Source organism: Saccopteryx leptura, chromosome 6 (assembly GCF_036850995.1).
Source record: "Saccopteryx leptura isolate mSacLep1 chromosome 6, mSacLep1_pri_phased_curated, whole genome shotgun sequence".
In the NCBI taxonomy this organism is placed as follows: Eukaryota; Metazoa; Chordata; class Mammalia; order Chiroptera; family Emballonuridae; genus Saccopteryx; species Saccopteryx leptura.
The window spans coordinates 126,047,247-126,068,472 of NC_089508.1; the positions used below are offsets into that span (position 1 = coordinate 126,047,247).

Here is a 21,226-nt window from a genome sequence, read left to right on the forward strand (position 1 = left end):
CCTTTTGTATAGTGCATTTTCAACAATGAAATAAAAGTTGGTTTTGCATCTCATTTGCATAATTGAACTTTTTTGACTTGTTTGCTTTTCTTTTTCTTTTTTTTTTTTAACAGAGATAGAGGGACAGATAGGGACAGACAGGAAGGGAGAGAGATGAGAAGCATCGATTCTTTGTGCAGTTTATTAGTTGTTCAGTGATTGCTTTCTCATTTGTGCATTGACTGGGGGGGGGGGGTAGGGGCGCTACAGCAGAGTGAATGATCCCTTGCTCAAGTGAGCGACCTTGGGCTCAAGTCAGCCACCTTTGGACTCAAGGCAGCTATCATGGGGTCATGTCTGTGAGCTTATGATCAAGCCAAATGAGCCCGTGCTCAAGCTGCTGACCTTGGGGTTTCGAACCTGGGTCGTCCGCGTCCCAGTCTGATGCTGTATCTACTGTGACACTGCCTGGTCAGACTAGTCACTATATTTTTTAAATCATAAATAATTTCAGTTTCTTCCTAAACTTTTGCTTCCTTTTTAAATTCTCATTCATCCAGTGATACATGGTCATCTGACTTCATCAAGAATATAATGGTCTCGCCCTGGCCGGTTGGCTCAGCGGTAGAGCGTCGGCCTGGCGTGCGGGGGACCCGGGTTCGATTCCCGGCCAGGGCACATAGGAGAAGCGCCCATTTGCTTCTCCACCCCCACCCCTCCTTCCTCTCTGTCTCTCTCTTCCCCTCCCGCAGCCAAGGCTCCATTGGAGCAGGGATGGCCCGGGCGCTGGGGATGGCTCCTTAGCCGCTGCCCCAGGCGCTAGAGTGGCTCTGGTTGCCGCAGAGCGACGCCCCGGAGGGGCAGAGCATCACCCCCTGGTGGGCAGAGCGTAGCCCCTGGTGGGCGTGCCGGGTGGATCCCGGTCGGGCGCATGCGGGAGTCTGTCTGACTGTCTCTCCCCGTTACCAGCTTCAGAAAAATACAAAAAAAAAAAAAAAAGAATATAATGGTCTCATTCCTTGATGTATCTTGATGCATAGATTAGAAGTTTGGTATCTCAGAAGGCAGCTTAGAAAGTTCTTACTGAGATCACATCTACTCTGGCACATTAACTTTTTTTTTATTTTTAAAAATGAGAAATCTGGTATTAAGACCAAAGGGTGTTGAGGTTATAAATGAGAAATGCCAAATACTGTGCTGGGAGTTTTCCCATGTAATTTTTTTTTTTTTGTGACAGAGTCAGAGAGAGGGACAGATAGGAACAGATAGATAGGAAGGGAGAGCGATGAGAAGCATGAATTCTTCGTTGCAGCTCCTTAGTTGTTCATTGATTGATTTCTCATATGTGCCTTGACCAGAAGAAGGGGGACGTTCAGCAGAGCGAGTGACCCCTTGCTCAAACCAGCGACTTTTTCCTGCTCAAGCCGGCAACCATGGGGTCATGTCTAGGATACCACGCTCAAACCAGTGACCCTGCGCTCAAGCTGGTGAGCCCATGCTCAAGCCAGCGACCTCAGGGTTTCGAGCATGGGTCCTCCGCGTCCCAAGCCGATTCTCTATACACTGCGCCACTGCCTGGTCAGGCTCCCATGTAATTTTTTTTAAAAACGTAAACATTGTTCAATAGCAGGTTTTTGTTTGTTTGTTTTTTTGCTATGTTCCGTTTAAAAGAATTGTCACAATTGACCTGGCACTTAATACATTTTGGCAGAGAGTAGAGCAAATCATGAAGTATTAGGTAACATTTCCTTAGTAAAACATTAGTTTAGACAGTGTTAAGAATAGCTATAATCCCAGTCATTTCTCAGGATTGCTTTGCTAGCCTCTTTGAAACTGTTATAATTCAAATATTACCTGATTGTAATTGATAATTTATTTTTTCTCTTAATCATGATTGTATTTTTTAGTTTTTTAGGGATTAAGTAACTAGGGAATGAGAAGTATTTTCTGATTCTTAGCACGTACTTATAAGTAAATACCTGTTGAAGTTTGTCTTTTGCCTAGAAAATGCCTGCTGCCTTGGTTCCTTATCTGTAAACAAAAGGGAGGTAGACAAGATTTTCTTCAGGCACTAATAAATTATTTTATGATTTCTAGATAACACTGCAGTAATAGTGTAAAAAGATGTCAAGAAAATGAATTCCAAGAGGACAAGCTTTTTAAGGCCTCAACATATGACACCCTTTTATAAATTTTATTATTTGCATGTAGTTCCTTTTAACATCCTGACAGTGATGTTAAGAACAATTGAATGGCCCAGGCCAGTTGGCTCAGTGGTAGAGCATCAGCCTGGCATGTGGAAGTCCTGAGTTCAATTCCTGGTCAGGGCATACAGTAGAAGCAACCATCTGCTTCTCCATCCTTCCCTCTTCTCTTCTCTTCTCTCTCTCCTTCCCTTTTCCCTTTCAGTAGCCATGGCTTGAATGGTTTGAGCAAGTTGGCCCCAGGCGCTGAGGTTAGCACCATGGCCTCGCCTCAGGTGCTAAAATAGCTATGTTACCAAGCAACAGAGCAGTGGCCCCAGATGAGCAGAGCATCACTCATTATGGGGTTTGCCTGGTGGGTCCCGGTTGGGGCACATGGTGGAGTCTGTCTCTCTGCCTTTCTGCCTCATTTAATTAAATAATAATAAAAAAAGAACAAAAGAAATATTTAAATAAATAAATAAAGAAAAGTTGAGTGACACTGATAAAGTAGCTTTCAAAATATGGTCAATGAAAGACAAACGATGATAATATACTGCTCACAAAAAATAGATATTTCAAAATTAATATGAAGCGATAGGAATTTGATTTTTTAAAATTAATATTAGAAAAGCAAATGACAAGTCAAAGAAAGTTATTCAGTTATGCAAATGAGATGCAAAATAAACTATTTCATTGGTGAAATGAACTATACAAAAGGCTGAAAGTAGCCTGACCAGGTGGTGGCGCAGTGAATAGATAGTCGGACTGGGACACAGAGGACCCAGGTTTGAAACCCCGAGGTCGCCAGCTTGAGCACGGGCTCATCTGGTTTGAGCAAGGCTCACCAGCTTGAGCCCAAGGTCACTGGCTTGAGCAAGGGGTCACTGAGTCTGCTGTAGCCCCCTGGTCAAGGCACATATGTGAAAGCAATCAATGAACAACTAAGGTGCCGCAATGAAGAATTCATGCTTCTCATCTCTCTCCCTTCCTGTCTGTCCCTATCTGTCCCTCTCTCTGATTCTCTCTGTCACCAAAAAAAAAAAAAAAAAAGGCTGAAAGTACTGGAGTATGCTCGTTCCCTGATCCCGTAATTTTTGTGAGCAGTGTACTAAGAAATTTGCCTTTTCCAATGTGCTGACATTTGTACTGATGGTGCAAAAACCGTGGGTGGGTAAAACCATAGAAACCTTAGCACAGATCAAATCAGTGGCACCAACCTATACTATTGGGTTGGGGAATAAGTTAGTAGCGTTTTTATATTTTATTTTACAACGATTTGTTTGCTGTTTGGCAAAGGGTAAGTATTCATTCGATAAAACTCTTTCTGCTCTATAAAACTATGTTAATTGTTTTTTTGAGTTATTTAATTTTTTATTAGTTTTGAGGCTTAGAAATGGAATACCCAGGAGGCAAAAATCAACATTTTCGACACCTGCTCTTCTTTGCTTTTCATTGAGGTCCAAAAGCTGCCGAAGCAGCCCGGGACATTTGCGACGTGTATGGAGAAGGTGTCATAGGCGAGTCTACAGCATGGAAATGGTTTGCAAAGTTCAAAAATGGCGACTTTGACGTCGATTCAGCGGAAGGCCTTCTGAATTCGATGAAGAACTGGGAAATGCTCGAAAAGAATGCCACGGTCAGCAAGGAACTCTACATTGCCCAGCTACACCGCGTGAATGAGGCTATTCGACTGAAAAGACCTGATCGACATGGTCAAACCATACTCCTTCATGACAACACCAGGCCCAATGTTGCACAAGTCGTCAAAGCCGCACTCCAAGAGCTTGAATGGGAGGTCCTTCAGCATCCGCCGTATTCTCCGGACCTTGCACCGACCGATTACCATCTTTTCCGCTCCCTGTCAAACCATATGAAGGGCGTTACCTTCGATAACAAAGAGGTCCTTAAAAACTGGCTCAACAACTTCTTTGACACCAGACCAGGCGATTTTTGGCGGAACGGCATCAACAAATTGGTCGAGAGGTGGGAAGAGGTTGTAAACAGCAACGGCGAATGTATAATTGATTAACTTATTGATAGAATTATTGTTTTTTGTTTAAATAAAAGTGTTCGGTAAAAACGCTACGAACTTATTCCCCAACCCAATAGTATTCATTGTATTTTTCACTGCTACACAGTAAAAAGTACTAATTTCACTTCTGTCCTGCATGAAGCAGTGAAAATTACCAGTTTTATATCCTATTCCTTAAAAACACATAGTGCCTGACCTGTGGTGGTGCAGTGGATAAAGCGTCGACCTGGAAATGCTGAGGTCGCCGGTTTGAAACCCTGGGCTTGCCTGGTCAAGACACATATGGGAATTGATGCTTCTAGCTCCTCCCCCTTCTCTCTCTTTCTCCTCTCTCTCTCTCTCTCTCTCTCTGTCTCTTCCTCTCCTCTCTAAAATGAATAAATAAAAAAAATTAAAAAAAAAAAAAAAAGCCTGACCTCTGGTGGTGCAGTGGATAAAGCGTCGACCTGGGAACACTGAGGTTGCCGGTTCAAAACCCTGCACTTGCCTGGTCAAGGCATATATATGGGAGTTGATGCTTCCTGCTCCTCCCCCCTTTCTCTCTCTCTCTCCCTCCCTCTCTCTCTCTCTCGCCCTCCCTCCCTTCCTCCTCTCTAAAATGAAAAAATAAAAACAAAAACAAAAAAAAAACACACAGTAATAGCTTATGTGGCAAAATTGGAAGTAATGCATGTAACTGCTGCATACTAAAGTACAATGATTGTCTCAGGAAAACCTGATTTATGACCTGAACAAGGTGCTTGTGTGTTGGAACACCATTTTTACATGAAAGAATGACTGACAAACTGTTTATGTAGACAGATGGTAAATAAACATAGGTGTTTCTTAAAATGAATGAAATATGACTGCCATTTCAAGCAAAACTGCTCTCAGTGTTTGAAGTTTTAAAGTGAAAATTAGAATTTTGGAAAACGTATATCTGCCACTGTAAGACTGACAACTTTCTAGTACTTAAAAACTTTTGATGAGATATTGCATAATAAACTGCATGAATATTTAGAAGATCTGCATGACATAATGAACCAATGTTTTTCATATGACCAATGTTTCAATGACCAGTTGTGATATTTCACAAGCATACATTGGTAAATGATCCATTCAAAATACAAAATAAGCCTTTGGGTTTTAATATAATGAGTATGAGGCGTTTCCAGTGTGTGCCATGCACAACTCCTTGTCTCTCCTCTCCTGGCCAAAGCCTGGGGGACCAGAGCAGGAAGCCTGGACCATGTTCCAGTGCAAACTGACAACCCTCAACTACCACAACCTTGCTGGCTTCAACTGCAAAGGTGGAACAGGATTTAGAAACTTTATTGCTTGGCTTGAAGACCAGAAAATCAGACACTACAAGATTGAAGACAGGTAATTTTAGAAACATCCACAGCAGTGACTGGCCTACATTCTTTGAAAAGTATCTCAGAGATGTTAACTGTTCTTTCAATATTCAAGCTCTACAAGAAGCAGTTGACTGGTTTCTTGGTTTTGTTGTCAGACTTTAATATGGAGATAAAGCTGGAAAAATACAAGGACTTGGTATCTCATTAAACAAAAAAGTCCTGTCACTGCAACTAAAAATGAGAGCCATTGATCAATTTGGATGTAAAAAATCTTGATTTTAAAGCGTCGGCTAACCTTAGATTCAGCACCATGGTGATTACCTGGTAATGTTTAAGGCAATTCAAATTTTGTTCCAGGAGCTTCTGATACAGGATGCTTTTGCTAAAGCAAATCAAGCAAAAGAGCAAATTAAACAAAACTAGAGCCTGTTGCTTCAGGCAAGCATATTCTTGTTTCTGACACAGGAGATTCAGTTTTTTGAGTTTTTTTGTAATTGCATTTAAAAAATTTTTTTCCATTGATTTGAGAGAGAGAGAAGCATCAACTTGCTGTTCTGCTTAGTTGTGTACACATTGATTGTTTCTAACATGTGCCTTGATCAGGGATCAGACCTGCAACCTTGGTGCACTGGGATGACTGTCCACTGAGCCACTGGCCAGGGCTGAGAAGCTGCTTTATAGAAGAGCTCAGAGAGCTACAGACAAAAATTTAGCCATAGTAGCTGTTCAGGCAATTGTTACTGATCCAAAGACAGACACCACAGACTGGGGAAAGTTGGAACATTTTAAGATTTCAGCCTCTTACCTACTTAGTACAATTGGGAACCATATATGTTCTGGCATGTGTATGGAAATCAAATGTCACATATTCTAGAGATTTACCATAATTGCTTTTTCTTTAATAAATTTGGGAGGTGGGGGGAGTATGAAAGTTCTTTGATATTTTTTCAGATTCTACCTTGCAACTAGCCTTTTAGAAACTACCACTTTTGTGTTTTGATGTTATCAAAAAGAATAGCAATAATTAACCCGAAAATGCTCATCCTTTTTCCAAATACATATCTTTGTGAGGTCATATTCTCTTTAGTTTTCAAAAAAAAAACATATCCAAGAGATTGAATGAAGAAACAGGTGTGAGAATCCTGTTTTCTAGTTAGCCAAGTACCAAAGACTTTCAAATATGTGAAATAGTATACTCCCTAAATTTTTTTAGAACATATTTTTATAAAAATGTTTTTATATTAACATAATGGGGTTTATTACTGATTTGTATTTTTCTGAAGTGAGGTGGGGGGGGTGGAGGACAGACTCCTGCATGCGCCTGACTGGGATCCACCCGGCATGCCCACCAGGAGGTGATGCTCGGCCCATCTGGGGCCTTGCTCTGCTGCAACGGAAGCCATTCTAGTGCCTGAGGTGGAGGCTATGGACCCTCAGTGCCTGGGCCAACTTTGCTCCAATGGAGCCTTGGCTGTGGGAGGGGAAGAGAGAAATAGAGAGAAAAGAGAGGGGAAGGGTGAAGAAGCAGATGGGCGCTTCTCCTGTGTGTCCTGGCTGGGAATCAAACCCAAGACTTCCATATGCCGGGCCGATGCTGTACCACTGAGCCAACCAGCAAGGGCTATTAGTGTTATTTTTAATTAAATATTTTTAAAAATCTCAGTTATAATATCTAACAAGATAAATGTTGATAATAACACATAAACAAAACTCTGGCATCTTCAATAATTTGTAAGAGATGAAAGGGGCTTTGAGATCAAATAGGTTGAGATCATTCTTCAGATATTCTGAATCAACCACGGTACTATAAATTAGCAACGGGTTATAAACTATACATTAAGGAGTATTACTCATTAATCAGAGACATGTAAGTTGTGTTAGATGCTTAACAGAAATATACTTAAAAAATAAAGCCCAGGAAATATGAATCATAAGATATAAGTAGTTGGGGGAAGATGATTGGAAATGAGATGTTTAATTTTTTTCAAGGAGGAGCTACAGAGATACCACCTGACATAGTCCATTTATTGTTTTGTTTATATTCAGACTTCTTGCATTAAAATGAAAACTCTACAGATCAGGAACTTGGTTATATTTATTGCTCTACTTCCAGAACAGTAGTACCTGGCACATAGTGAACACCTACTTACCATTTTTGTATATTTTCTTTTCACCTCCATTTTTGAAGAATATTTTTATTGGGTGTATAATTTTAGGTTGATTGTTGTTTTCTTTCAGCACTTTAAAGATTATAGTGTTTACTGGCTTCCATTGTTTGTGGTAGGAGGAACCTAATGAGTCTGTAATCTGAGTGTGAGATTTTTTTACTTTTTAAGACCGATAGAAAACAATTTGCCTAGTCATGGTTTTCTTTGTGTTTATCTTGTTTTGGATTTTCAGATCCTATCCTTTTGGATATATGGCGGTTAATATATCTTAACAATTTTGGAAATTCTCATTTCTGCCTTCTTTATCTCCCTCCCTTCTGAGACTCCAGTTATACATCGGTTAAGGCTTTTAATGCTGTGTGTGTGTCCAGTGCTCTTGTGTGTCTTACATTCTCTTTCCTCTTTGCTTCAGTTTGGATCATTTCTACTGATTTATCTTCTGGGTCTCCAGATCTGTCTTCTATGTTTCATCTCCTTTTGAACCCCTTATAATTAGTTCTTAATTTCATATATTCTATGTTTCAGTTCCAGAGTTTCCATATAATTTTTAATACTGATATTTTGGTGATCTCCCCCCCCCCCCTTTTTTAGTGAGATATGGAGACTCTGAGAGAGACAGAGAGGGAATGATAGGGACAGACAGAAAGGAAGAGAGAAATGAGAAACATCAATTCTTTGTTGCGGCTTCTTAGTTGTTCATTGTTTGCTTTCTCATATGTGCCTTGATGAGGGGGCTACAGTACAGCAAGGGACTCCTTGCTCAAGCTAGCGACCTTGGGCTTCAAGCCAGCGACCATGGGCCATGTGGTCATGTCTATGATCCCATGCTCAAGCCAGCGACCCTGTACTCAAGCTGGTGAGCCTGCACACAAGCTGGTGACCTCGGGGTTTTGAACCTGGGTTCTCTGCATCCCAGACCGATGCTGTATCCATGGCGCCACCGCCTGGTCAGGCTTGGTGATTTCTTTTTTAAGTTTTTCATCTTTCTGTTCTGTTTTCTTTAGCATATTAATTTATTTTTAAATTTTTGTCAGGTAACTTCAGTGTTAAAATTATCTGTTTCTTAATATAGTTTTTGTTTTCAGTCATGTGTTCCTGTCTTTTGGCATACTTTTTTTTTTTTTTATTACAGAGACAGAGAGATAGAGGGATAGACAGGGACGGACAGACAGGAACGGAGAGAGATGAGAAGCATCAATCATTAGTTTTTCATTGCGCATTGCATCACCTTAGTTGTTCATTGATTGCTTTCTCATATGTGCCTTTACTGCGGGCCTTTAGCAGACCGAGTAACCCCTTGCTCGAGCCAGCGACCTTGAGTCCAAGCCGGTGAGATTTTGCTAAAACCAGATGAGCTCTCACTCAAGCTGGCGACCTTGGGGTCTCGAACCTGGGCCCTCCACATCCCAGTCCGATGCTCTATCCACTGAACCACCGCCTGGTCAGGTTGGCATACTTTTGATTGTATGACATCCATTGTGTTTAAAATATTTTAGAGATTCTAAATAGTAGGTAGATTCCTGCAGAGAGGTGTTTTTTTTTCTTTTAAAAAAAATTTTTTTTTAATTTTTTCAGTTACAGTTTACATTCAATATTGAGGACTTCTGTTCTTCCTGCTGATTGACATTTAGAGTGGAAAATACACACCTTAATTTTTTTTTTTTTTTGTATTTTTCTGAAGCTGGAAACGGGGAGAGACAGTCAGACAGACTCCCGTATGCGCCTGACCGGGATCCACCCGGCACGCCCACCATGGGCGAGGCTCTGCCCACCAGGGGGCGATGCTCTGCCCCTCCGGGGCGTCGCTCTGCTGCTACCAGAGCCACTCTAGCGCCTGGGGCAGAGGCCAAGGAGCCATCCCCAGCGCCCGGGCCATCTTTGCTCCAATGGAGCCTTGGCTGCGGGAGGGGAAGAGAGAGACAGAGAGGAAGGGGGGGGGGGGTTGGAGAAGCAAATGGGCGCTTCTCCTCTGTGCCCTGGCCGGGAATCGAACCCGGGTCCCCCGCACGCCAGGCCGACGCTCTACCGCTGAGCCAACCAGCCAGGGCAACACACACCTTAATTTAATAAGGCTGAGCTCTACCCCTGTTCAGTTTTAGTCTATGAGCTGCCACTGGCCCTTGAGAGTCTTCAACTAAGAACCTGCTGTGTTTTCAGCAGTTCTTTCCCTAAGGGCCCCAAAGTAAACATTGTTTCCCAGGAGTCCTGGAAGCACCACCTGCTTTTCAGAGGCTTTACCTTCAGGTTTGTAATCTTGGCCCTGTGCAATCCCAGGATTCAGCAAATGTCCTGAGGGTAATACTAACCATTCTGTGAGATACCTTTTCAAATCTCAGAATTAGTTTCCTTTTGTTGCTTTAAGTTATCATAAATTTATTGACTTAAAAACAACACAAGTTTATTATCTTATTCTGAAAGTTAGAAGTCCAAAGTGGATCTCACTGGGCTAAAATCAAGTTGTTGGCAGGCTGTGTTCCTTCTGGAGGCTCTAAGGGAGAATTTCTTTCTTCCCTTGCCTTTTTCACCTCTAGAGGCCGCCTGCATTTCTTAAGCTTATGGCCCTTATGCTCTTTTCAAAGTCAGCGGTATAGCATCTCAACTCTCTCTCTAATTCTGACCTTCACTTTTGTCCCCCTCTTCCACTTTAAAGGACCCTTTAATTACATTGGGTTGACCTAAATAATCCAGGATAATCGCTTTTCTTTTTATGTGTATATATATATATATGTATGTATGTATTTTGCAGTGGGGGGCAGGAAAGGAGAGAGATGAGAAGCATCAATTTATACTTGTGTCACTTTAGTTGTTCATTGATTGCTTCTCATATGTGCCTTGACTGGGGTTGTTCCACCTGACCCAGTGACCCCCTCCTTGCTCAAGCTAGCAATCCGTGCTTAAGCTGGTAAGCCTGTACTCAATGAGCCCGTGCTCAAGCCTCTGACCTTGGGGTTTCAAACCTGAGTTGTCTGTGTCCCAGTCTGACGCTGTATCCACTGCGCCACTGCCTGGTCAGAATAAACTTTTATTTAGGATTAAAAATTTTGTATTGTTTGTATATATATATGTTTTGGCTCAAAATTTAAGGTATAATTAAAAAGTAAAATACCTTGACTGCCTGGTTTCCTCCTTCGAGGCAACTACCACTATTAGTATGTTCATTCTTAATACTTTTAAGTAGAACCTCCAGCCTTCCCCCACCCAGATTTTATCCTCCTCTAAGACCCTAAATATAATGTTATAATTATTTTTATGAATTTCTGAGGTTAATGGGTTCCTAAAAATACTTCAGTTTAATTGGGAACAATATATAAATTAAATACTTGATTATTATTTTTTTAACCAACTAATATTTCTCTAGCTGCTGTGCTGTGTTGGGGAAATATAGCTACTGTACAACTCTTTAAGGAGGCATATGTAAGTAAATTACAGTGCTGTAGTATGTGCAACGATAGAATTACGAGGTCAGAGAAGGAATGTTTAATGCTATTTTCTAGTAAAGACTGACATCTTGGTAGAAGTAGGTTTTAAAGCTAGGTTTTGAGAAATGAATGGTTGCTCACTTGGCAGAAGGGATTGAAGAAAGCAGTCCAGAAAAGGAAAAATAGAATGTACAAAGGCAGAAGCAATTAATGGTCTGGTATTTTAAGTGAACAATAAGGAATTGAATATTGCTAAAACTTATTGGGCGGTAGTGTAGTAGGGGCTGGGCTAAATAGCTATTTTATGAAAGACTTTTTTGTATCGTCCTTAATGAGATGGAGTTAGCCCTTGGCTAGGTAAACATTAAACTTTTAAATTAATATGGGATTAGTATTTAGAAAGACCACTTTACGGACAGTATAGGAAAAAGTGAGAACAGAATGAGATTGGAAAGCAATGAGGGTAGCCTAACAGGTGGTGGCACAGTGTAGAAGGCATTGAATCAGATTACAGGTGGCCAATTCACAACCCTGAGGTTGCTGGCTCTGAGCATGGGCTCGTCAGCGCAGAATCGCTGGCTTAAATGGGGAATTGTCCACATGATCCCAAAGCTTGCTGTCTTTAGCTGAAAAGTCACTTGCTTGAGCCAGGGGACACTGGCATGGCCCCTAGGTAAGGCATGTACAAGAAGCTGAAGGCACAATTAAAATAAAAGCAACTAGCCCTGGCCAGTTGGCTCAGTGGTAGAGCATTGTCCTGGTGTGCAGGAGTCCCAGGTTTGATTCCTGGCCAGGGCACACAGAAGCGCCCATCTGCTTCTCCACCCCTCCCCCTCTCCTTCCTCTGTCTCTCTCTTCCCCTCCCGCAGCCAAGGCTCCATTGGAGCAAAGTTGGCCCAGGTGCTGAGGATGGCTCTATGGCCTCTGGCGCTAGAATGGCTCTGGTCGCAACAGAGCGACGCCCCAGATGGGCAGAGCATCGTCCCCTGGTGGGCATGCCGGGTGGATCCAGGTCGGGCACATGCGGGAGTCTGTCTGACTGCCTCCCCATTTCCAGCTTCAGAAAAATACTAAATAAGTAAGTAAATAAATAAATAAAACGAAAGCAGCTACTAGTTAATGCTTCTCGCTCTCCTCCCTCAGAAAGCAATCAGTATGCAGCTAAAGTGAAAGCAACTACTTGGGTTGATGCTTCTCACTCTCTATCTCCCTTCTTGTCTCTCACTCTCAAAATAAAACAAGAAAAAGCAGGGGAGGTTAGTAAGAAGTCTTAAAATAATCTGAACAAGAAATATATGATGAGGTTAGCAAGTCTGGAATGGATAGGAGGAAGTGCCATTCCAGATAATTAGGTTGTAGAATTAGTGAGAAATGGTGAATTTCTTAGACAAAAAATAGCTTAGTAGTTGTTTTTATATAGAATTATATGAAGAATATAGAACTTTACATAGTAGTTGGCATCATATAGAACTAAGTTCAGTTTCAACTTTGCCTTTTATTAACTGTATGTCTTTCAGTTACTTTAATAAATACTTTATTTGCAAAATAGGTATTATAATAGTGTAGCTGAAATTTTAAGCAGCCTTCATTTAACTATGTTCCTGGATTAAATGTTCTTTTTCTTCATTCCCTCAGTAAAACAGGCCTATCTGATTTATCTCTGGCAAGTTCTCAGCTTGTTGGCCTTTCTTGATAAATAAAACTAAATGATGAAATTGGCCATCAAAATAGACCTCAGATTCTGTGGTATCATTTATATGAAAGATCCAGTATAGGCAAATTCATAGAGACAAAAAGTAGATTAATGGTTGTCAGAGGTTGGGGTGGGTAAGGGGATAATGGGCAGTGGCTGCTAATGGGTGTGGGGTTTTTCTTTGGGGTGATAAAAATATTCTAAAATTAATGATTGACACAGCTATGTGTAACAGCTCTGAATGTATAAATGATATCTGAACAAATTTGTGGGGGAATCTAATATACAGAACACATTCAGATTTCTTCCCTTCTTTTCCAATAATGTCTCTTAGAGCTTTTCTTCTTTCAGTCTAGATTTTAGTCAAGGATCATGCATTACATTTAATTATTGTGTTTCAGCCTGACTAGGCAGTTAACGCAGTGGATAAAGCATCGGACTGGGACTTGGAGGACCCAGGTTTGAAACCCCGAGGTCGCCAGCTTGGGCCCAAGGTTGCTGGCTTGAGCAAGGGGTCACTTGCTCTGCTGTAGCCCCATGGTCAAGGCACATATGAGAAAGCAATCACTGAACAACTAGGTGCTGTAATGAAGAATTCATGCTTCTCATCTCTCTCCCTTCCTGTCTTTCTGTCCCTATTTGTCCCTCTCTCTCACACACACATACACAAAATTATTGTTTCATTACCTACTCATGTTTTTGAGGGTTGCAATAAGTATAAATGGTTAAATTGCCTGGAAACAAAAAGGGGAACATTTCCCCTCAGTTTTTCTTGACTATGCTGTATGGATCTGTATTACTTTAGATGCATGTAAAATAAAATATTTGGTTAAACTAAAATAGCTTTTACATAATGAAGATTAAACCAAGCCAACATTATGAAATATTAAGGTGATTTTAAAAAAATAACTTTTAGCTACTTAAATACTCATTTGAATGTATTTTCAGTAATAGGACTCTACATAACTTTTAAAGATATTGTTGGTAATTTTGTATATATTTTCCTATATCTTGGTAATTGACCTAAATGGTATCATTTTGTGTTTTTTAAGACCTGAAAGTTGTCCTCTCTAGATATGATGCTAGCAACCATTTTTACGTAGACAGAAAAATACAGAATGGTAAAATGGTGAAATGCGACTTTTATTCAGTGATTTAAAATACTCTAATTACATAGACCTTGGCAATATAGTAGAAAATTTCTTCATGTAATAATTTCCATTTTAATTTTGGCATAGAAAGTCTTTGGATATGATAGTTTCTTGTATATGAAAACAGTAACATCTATTTGAAAAAATTGTGTGACATAATTAAAGAAGTGCCTGCTCTACTGGTATTGATAGTATTAAAATACTAAACATTTTGCCTATTGCAGTGGTTACTGTCTCTACTTGAAAGAAGGGAATAATATGGAAATCAAAAAATAGTGTATTTGGGTATGTGTAGGGATGAGTTGCAGATGTAAAGTTCAGTTGTTTTACTATAGAATATAGGTAGATATGTTTTCTTTTAGTTTTTACTTCCCCCTTATATATCTTGATTTTAATTTTTATCAAGTCTGTCTATCTGGCCTTTGCCGCCGTGGCCCATTGATCTGTCCATCTGTCTGTTACAGTGCATATTGGGTACTTCCAGAAGTGTGAATTCAGTGATGCAAAGGACAGGCGGGCTGCAGCTGCAAAGGTAGGACAGAATCATTCCAAAGACAAGTCACTAAAGGTCCATTAAACACATATGTGTACATATATTGGTAGCAAGTGCCTCATACTGTAAATCTTTATGGAAAGCCTGTTCTGACATGATAAATTTAACATAGGCATTTATAAAGGACAATTTTTTATCTTTTAAACTAGAAGCTTATGTGGCACTTAGAACAATATAAATTGGTATTTACCACTTTTAAAAAAATGCTAATAAAGGAAGACATGATGGTATTGCTCAATTCATGGACTTGATTGATTTCAGAAACCATGGTGACATAGGATTCCATTTGTAAAACTGTGGGAGGAGAAAAAGCTTGAAAGATAGATTGATATGCCCATGTTTATATATTTATATTTTGGATTCTGAAATATTTTGATGGGTATAATCTAAGGATTTCTATATAAATATTTGTATCCATTTACTTGCTAAGTGATAGCAACTGTAATAGCAGTTCCTGGTTTCTTTTTTTAAAATGCTGGTTTAGGATGAGAGCAATAGCATTTTTATGTTGAATCCTAAGACCTAAGTCACAGGTGGGTTGTAAGAGTTTAGGCAGTACAGTGTAGATATTTGAAGAAAAAGAAGTGGAAGTCTTATTTATAAGGTGTGAAGCACTAGGTTGCTTATTTACATTATTCTAGTATTGGTTGTAAAGTGAGGGCTTTTAGGAATAGCTGAATGATACAGATATTTGCATTATTTTCTTTGCTGTTAGGCTTCTGAAAGGAAGGGCAAATAAGTTACTGCAGTGCATTTCTGAAATTCCCAAATGAAAAGCAGATAAAAGTTTGTATTTGGTTTTCATTGAAGATTACTGGGTTTTTAGAATGACTGTAAAACCTAAGATCTTACGTATCCACAGCCTAAATTCTGGCCCAAAAGGCTGATGTTAGGAGTTAACACTTGAATACACTCTGTATACTATATTGAGGTGATCAGTCTGCTATCTTGTGAATGTGGAAACATTTTGAAGTGAAGTTTCATTGTATAACATAATTTTGATTCAGTTGTGTTAAAACAAGATGTTTTGGTGTGTTTAAAGGTGACCCCTCTTGCCCTGGCCGGTTGGCTCAGTGGTAGAGCATCGGCCTGGTGTGCAGGAGTCCCAGGTTTGATTCCCGGCCAGGGCACACAGGAGAGGCGCCCATCTGTTTCTCCATCCCCTCCCCCTCTCCTTCCTATCTGTCTCTCTTCCCTTCCCGCAGCCAAGGCTCCATTGGAGCAAAGTTGGCCTAGGCGCTGAGGATGGCTCCACGGCCTCTGCCTCAGGCGGTAGAATGGCTCTGGTTGCAACAGAGCAGTGCCCCAGATGGGCAGAACATCGCCCCCTGGTGGGCATGCTGGGTGGATCCCGGTTGGGCGCATGTGGGAGTCTGCCTGCCTCCCTGTTTCCAACTTCAGAAAAAAAAAATACCAAAAAAAAAAAAAAAAAGGATGGCCCCTCTTTTTTTGTCTTGGAAATCTTTTTGGTTAACTTTTCTTTCCTATTTCATATTTAGCACCTTCTTCCAAATGTATTTTAGGTATCTCATGGATAGATTATGAATAAATTTTTACCTTTAATAGTGTAACAATATTAAAATGATTGTTATGGATATCTTATTTATCCAAAATTGTAAGATCTAGCAGAACTCATTATAAAGGTAGTTCGCAATTATAGAGACCTACATTTGTTCTAATCCTGACTCTGCCACTGTTGACATTTTATTTAACTTCTACATTTCAGTTTTTTTCTTTTTAAAGTGCATGGTAGTGGCACTTTTACAAAATTTGGTTATTATAGGAATTCTTTAACTAGATTCTAATTCATTGCTAAGACTTGGATTTAAAAAATTTTTTCTCTATTGATTTGAGGAGGGGGGAGAGAGAAACAAGTTGTTCCACTTAATTGTGTACTCATTGCTTCTTTTTTGTGCCCTGACTGGGAATCAAATCCACATTTGCACACTAGGCTGGTGCTTTATCCACTGAGCGACCCAGCCAGAGCCTAAGATTTGACTTTTTTTAAGTATGCTTTTTTTATGTCAATAATCTACAACTGAAATGATTATTTAGAAGAAAAATGAGTTATATTTGTGCTTTTTCCCATTTCCTACTCCAGTTCCACTTTATTCTGCAAGTTGCTATTTTTTCCTTCAACAGTATACACTTGATTTAACAATTGTACAGTTATCATATTATATGATATTATCACATCATAACAATTGTACGTTATCATATAGCCATATATAAGTTTATCATTTACCCTGTTGTTGGATATTTTGTTCATTTTGTATTGTGTCTCCTTTCCCTTCTTTTCCCTTTCTGGACCTAACCTAATCTTGGAAGTGGGCTTGCTGGGCTTTGGGTATAGACAGTTATATAGTTTTTATAAATAAGAGTGGATGTTTTCAAAAAAAGTTATTGAGTTTATCTTTACACCAACAGTGTGTGAACTATCATTTTCTCTACATCCTTACTGATACTATTAAGAATCTTGTTTTTCACTAGTCTGATAAAATATTATTGGTTGTTTTAACATTTCTCTGAATTTTCTTTTCAAATCCTTTGTACCTTTCCCTAATGAGTTCTTGATGTATAATGGTTATTATAGTTCTTTTCTCCAATCTGTTGTTTTATTTTTTTAAAAAAAGAATAATACATGCAATGTGGTAATAAATGAAAAAGAGCTGTTGTGTCTTCAAATGATACATTTATTGCTTTAATATACCTCTTTTTTTTTTACAAGGAAGTTTAATATACCTCTTTTTCATTGCCTTTTTAAATTGAGTTTTATTGAGTTGACACAGGTTAGCATAATTTTACAGGTTTAAGGTACCCAATTCTATAACACATCTCTGTACATGATATTGTGTGCTCCTCACCCTGCCCCCCCAGTCAACCTCTGTCACTATTTATCCCCTCTGTATCCTTCTCCACCTCCCCTTCTCACCCTGGCAGTCACCACACTGTTGTCCCTGTTCTTTCCTCTTTCTTAATTTCACCATTGAGCTACACTTGCCAGCTCTGTTTTTGTTTCAAGGTCCTTTTGTCTTGTGAGCATAGCCAAGTTTTAATTTACTCATAATTTAATTTTTAAAAGTGACATTATTGAATAATGTATTTAGGATTATAAAATATCATTCAGTGACAGTCCAAGTATTATTTTAGGATTACTATTAATCTTTTTTTTTTTAAGTGGCTTAATGTCAGATGTCCTGGGCCTTCCTAAGAACAATGCTTCTGCTTGTACCCACACAGGGATGCAAAAAAAAAAAAAAGAAAGAAAAGGCTAAAAAAACCCTAGTGCTTCTGGTGTCAGTCATTTGAATTGTGTTCACTCTCCTCTTGAAGCCCTCTGTCCTGCTCTTCTCTAATCAGGATGCTCTTCACACAAAACCTCTTGTATAGCTGGCTATCAACCATGACTTTGCATTACTGTTCTTCTAGGTCAGAAACTCTGTTTCTTAGATCTGTGTCTTTTTTAAATTTAATCTAATTTTGCTGGACTACATCCTTAATTTAACTCCCATATAACTTAGGATATTACTCATTGTGGCCTGGATACTGTCTTTAATGTGATTTTAAATTTGATTGCTAGATTGACTACCTGGGAAACTTAAGATTGGAATGTTTATGAAAAATACTGATCTCTGTATTCCTTATTACTAAGAAGTCTTATATCAGTCTGGTTCTCATTTTTTTTTTTCTTTTTTAAAATTTTTTTTATTTCATTTTTAGAGAGGAGAGAGAGAGAGACAGAGAGGGAGAGATAGGAGAGACAAAGAGAGAGAGAAGGGGGAGGAGCTGGAAGCATCAACTCCCATATGTGTCTTGATCAGGCAAGCCCAGGGTTTCGAACTGGCGACCTCAGCATTTCCAGGTCTACGCTTTATCCACTGCGCCACCACAAGTCAGGCTTAAAGTATCTCTTTTTTTTTTTTTTTTTTTAATTTTTTTTTTTTTTATTCATTTTTAGAGAGGAGAGAGAGACAAGAGAGAGACAGAGAGAGAGAAGGGGGGAAGAGCTGGAAGCATCAACTCCCATATGTGCCTTGACCAGGCAAGCCCAGGGTTTCGAACTGGCGACCTCGGTTCTCATTTTTTTTAAAAATGATTTTTGGGTTTTTTTTTTAATTCATCCTTGGTGTTCTGGAGAGATGTGTAAGTGTGAGTTTTCTGATAATTGTGTTGGGCCCTTAGTGGACCCTTTCAACTGAAATACTTGTGTTCTTTTAAAGCTTTGAGGAATTAATTTCTAATATCGTGTTGGTAATTTTCGTCTTTTTCCTCTTTTTCTGGAATTCCTGTTAATTAATTGTAAAAAACAAAACAAAACAAAAAAAACCCCCAAAACAATGGCTAGCCTCACCAGGCGGTATCGCAGTAGATAAAGTGTTGGACTGGTACGCGGAGGACCCAGGTTTGAAACCCCAAGGTCGCTGGCATGAGTGCGGGCTCATCTGATTTCAGCAAGGCTCACTAGCTTGAGCCCAAGGTCGCTGGCTTGAGCAAGAGGGTCACTCGGTCTGCTGTAGCCCTCCCCTCCATCAAGGCACATATGAGAAAGCAATCAACTAAGGAGTTACAACGAAGAATTGAGGCTTCTTATCTCTCTCCCTTCCTGTCTGTCCCTATCTGTCCCTCTCTCTGTCTCTCTGTCATAAAACAAAACAGAACAAAAAAACAATGGATAGCCTGACCAGGTGGTGGCACAGTGGATAGAGGGTTGGACTAGGATGTGGAGGACCTAGGTTCAAAACCCTGAGGTCACCAGCTTGAGCATGGAGTCACTGGCTGGATCATGGAATCATAGACATGACCCCATGGTCGCTAGCATGAACCCAAACGTCGCTGACTTAAAGCCCAAATTCGCTAGGTTGAGCAAGGTGTCACTCGCTCTGCTGTAGCCTCCTGGTCAAGGCACATATGAGAAAGCAATCACTGAACAATTAAGGAGCTGCAACGAAAAATTGATGCTTCTCATTTCTCTCCCTTTGTGTCTGTCTGTCCCTGTGTGTCCCTCTCTCTGTCAAAACAAAACAAAAGTAGGGATAGTTGCTTAAGTAAAAACGATGATAAAATTGTACAAGAAAAACTGGGCTGAAGGTGCATAGAGGAGTATTGAATCTTCACTTTCATAATAAAAAGGTGATAGACAATATCCTAAATGGAAAGATAGTCACTATCTGAACATAAACATTTATGATAAAAATAACTGTCAAAGAAACAGCTGAAAGAATTTAAAGTGTTTGTCTCAAAGGATTGGAAATTAGTGACTAAGATGTGGCAAAGAAGATTGTTAAACCTGAGGCTGGTTACTATTAATTTCTAAAACTGCACATACATTAAAGTAGAAAAGTTAAAACAGTGGCTCGCTGCAGTCTCGACAAAGGGTTAACACTGAGTGATATTGTTATTCTTTTTTTTTTTTGTATTTTTCTGAAGCTGGAAACGGGGAGAGACAGACAGACTCCCGCATGCGCCCGACCGGGATCCACCCGGCACGCCCACCAGGGGCAATGCTCTGCCCCTCCGGGGCGTCACTCTGCCGTGACCAGAGCCACTCTAGCGCCTGGGGCAGAGGCCAAGGAGCCATCCCCAGTGCCCGGGCCATCTTTGCTCCAATGGAGCCTTGGCTGCGGGAGGGGAAGAGAGAGACAGAGAGGAAAGGGGGGGGGGGTTGGAGAAGCAGATGGGCGCTTCTCCTGTGTGCCCTGGCCGGGATTGAACCCGGGTCCCCCGCACGCCAGGCTGACGCTCTACCGCTGAGCCAACCGGCCAGGGCCGATATTGTTATTCTTTAAAGTTCCCTCAGCAAATATATGTAGAAGTGTTCTTTTTTATTTTTTCTGTGACAGTGACAAAAAGAGGGACAGATAAGGTCAAACAGACAGGACGGGAGAGAGATAAGAAGCATCAATTCTTTGTTGCAGCTCCTTAGTTGTTCATTGATTGCTTTCTCATATGTGCCTTGACCAGGGGGCTACAGCAGAGCAAGTGACCCCTTGCTTAAGCCAGCCACCATGGGGTCATGTCTGTGAACCCGTGCACAAGTCAGATGAGCCCACGCTCAAGCCAGTACTTTGGGGTTTCAAACCTGGGTCCTCTGTGTCCCAGTCTGACGCTCTATTCACTATGCCACTGCCTGGTCAGGCAGGCTATAGAAGTGTACTTAACTTGAGGAATTATAAGCCTTCTTGAATGAAGATTCCAGTTGTCTATATCACATGCAACTTTACTGTATTTGTTTATTATTTCTAATACAGTGGTACCTTGACACACGAGTTTAATTTGTTTCATAGCTGAGTTCGTTACTCAATTGACTCGACTGTCAAATCGAATTTCCCCATTTAAATTAATGGGAATGCAATTAATCCATTCCAGCCCCCCAAAACTGCATGAACTTTTTGTTTTATATGCTTTTAAATAAGAAAATGTACTTTATAAATAACATATATATACACACATAAGAAGATAGAACGTAAAGAAATAAACTAGTTTATGAAGTGTATTTACCTACAAGGTCGGGGGGAGATGCTGGCGGAGGTGGAGGAGACATTAGCATAACAATGGCCCTTCCCAAGCAGGAAGGTAATTAGCAATTTCATAGACAGCTGCCCAGTGCCATTTCTAACGATAAAAGTGAGCAAACTCAGCCCTGGCCGGTTGGCTCAGCGGTAGAGTGTCAGCCCGGTGTGTGGAAGTCCCGGGTTCGATTCCCAGTCA

General features: G+C 40.3%; 1 protein-coding gene and 1 pseudogene across 2 annotated transcripts in view; both read left to right on the forward strand.

The window, feature by feature from the left end:
- Window positions 1-21,226, forward strand: part of ARIH1 (ariadne RBR E3 ubiquitin protein ligase 1) — a 132,058-nt gene that overhangs the window by 10,763 nt on the left and 100,069 nt on the right. The window lies entirely within an intron of this gene.
- LOC136407911 (RNA transcription, translation and transport factor protein pseudogene) lies at window positions 5,272-6,057 on the forward strand (annotated as a pseudogene).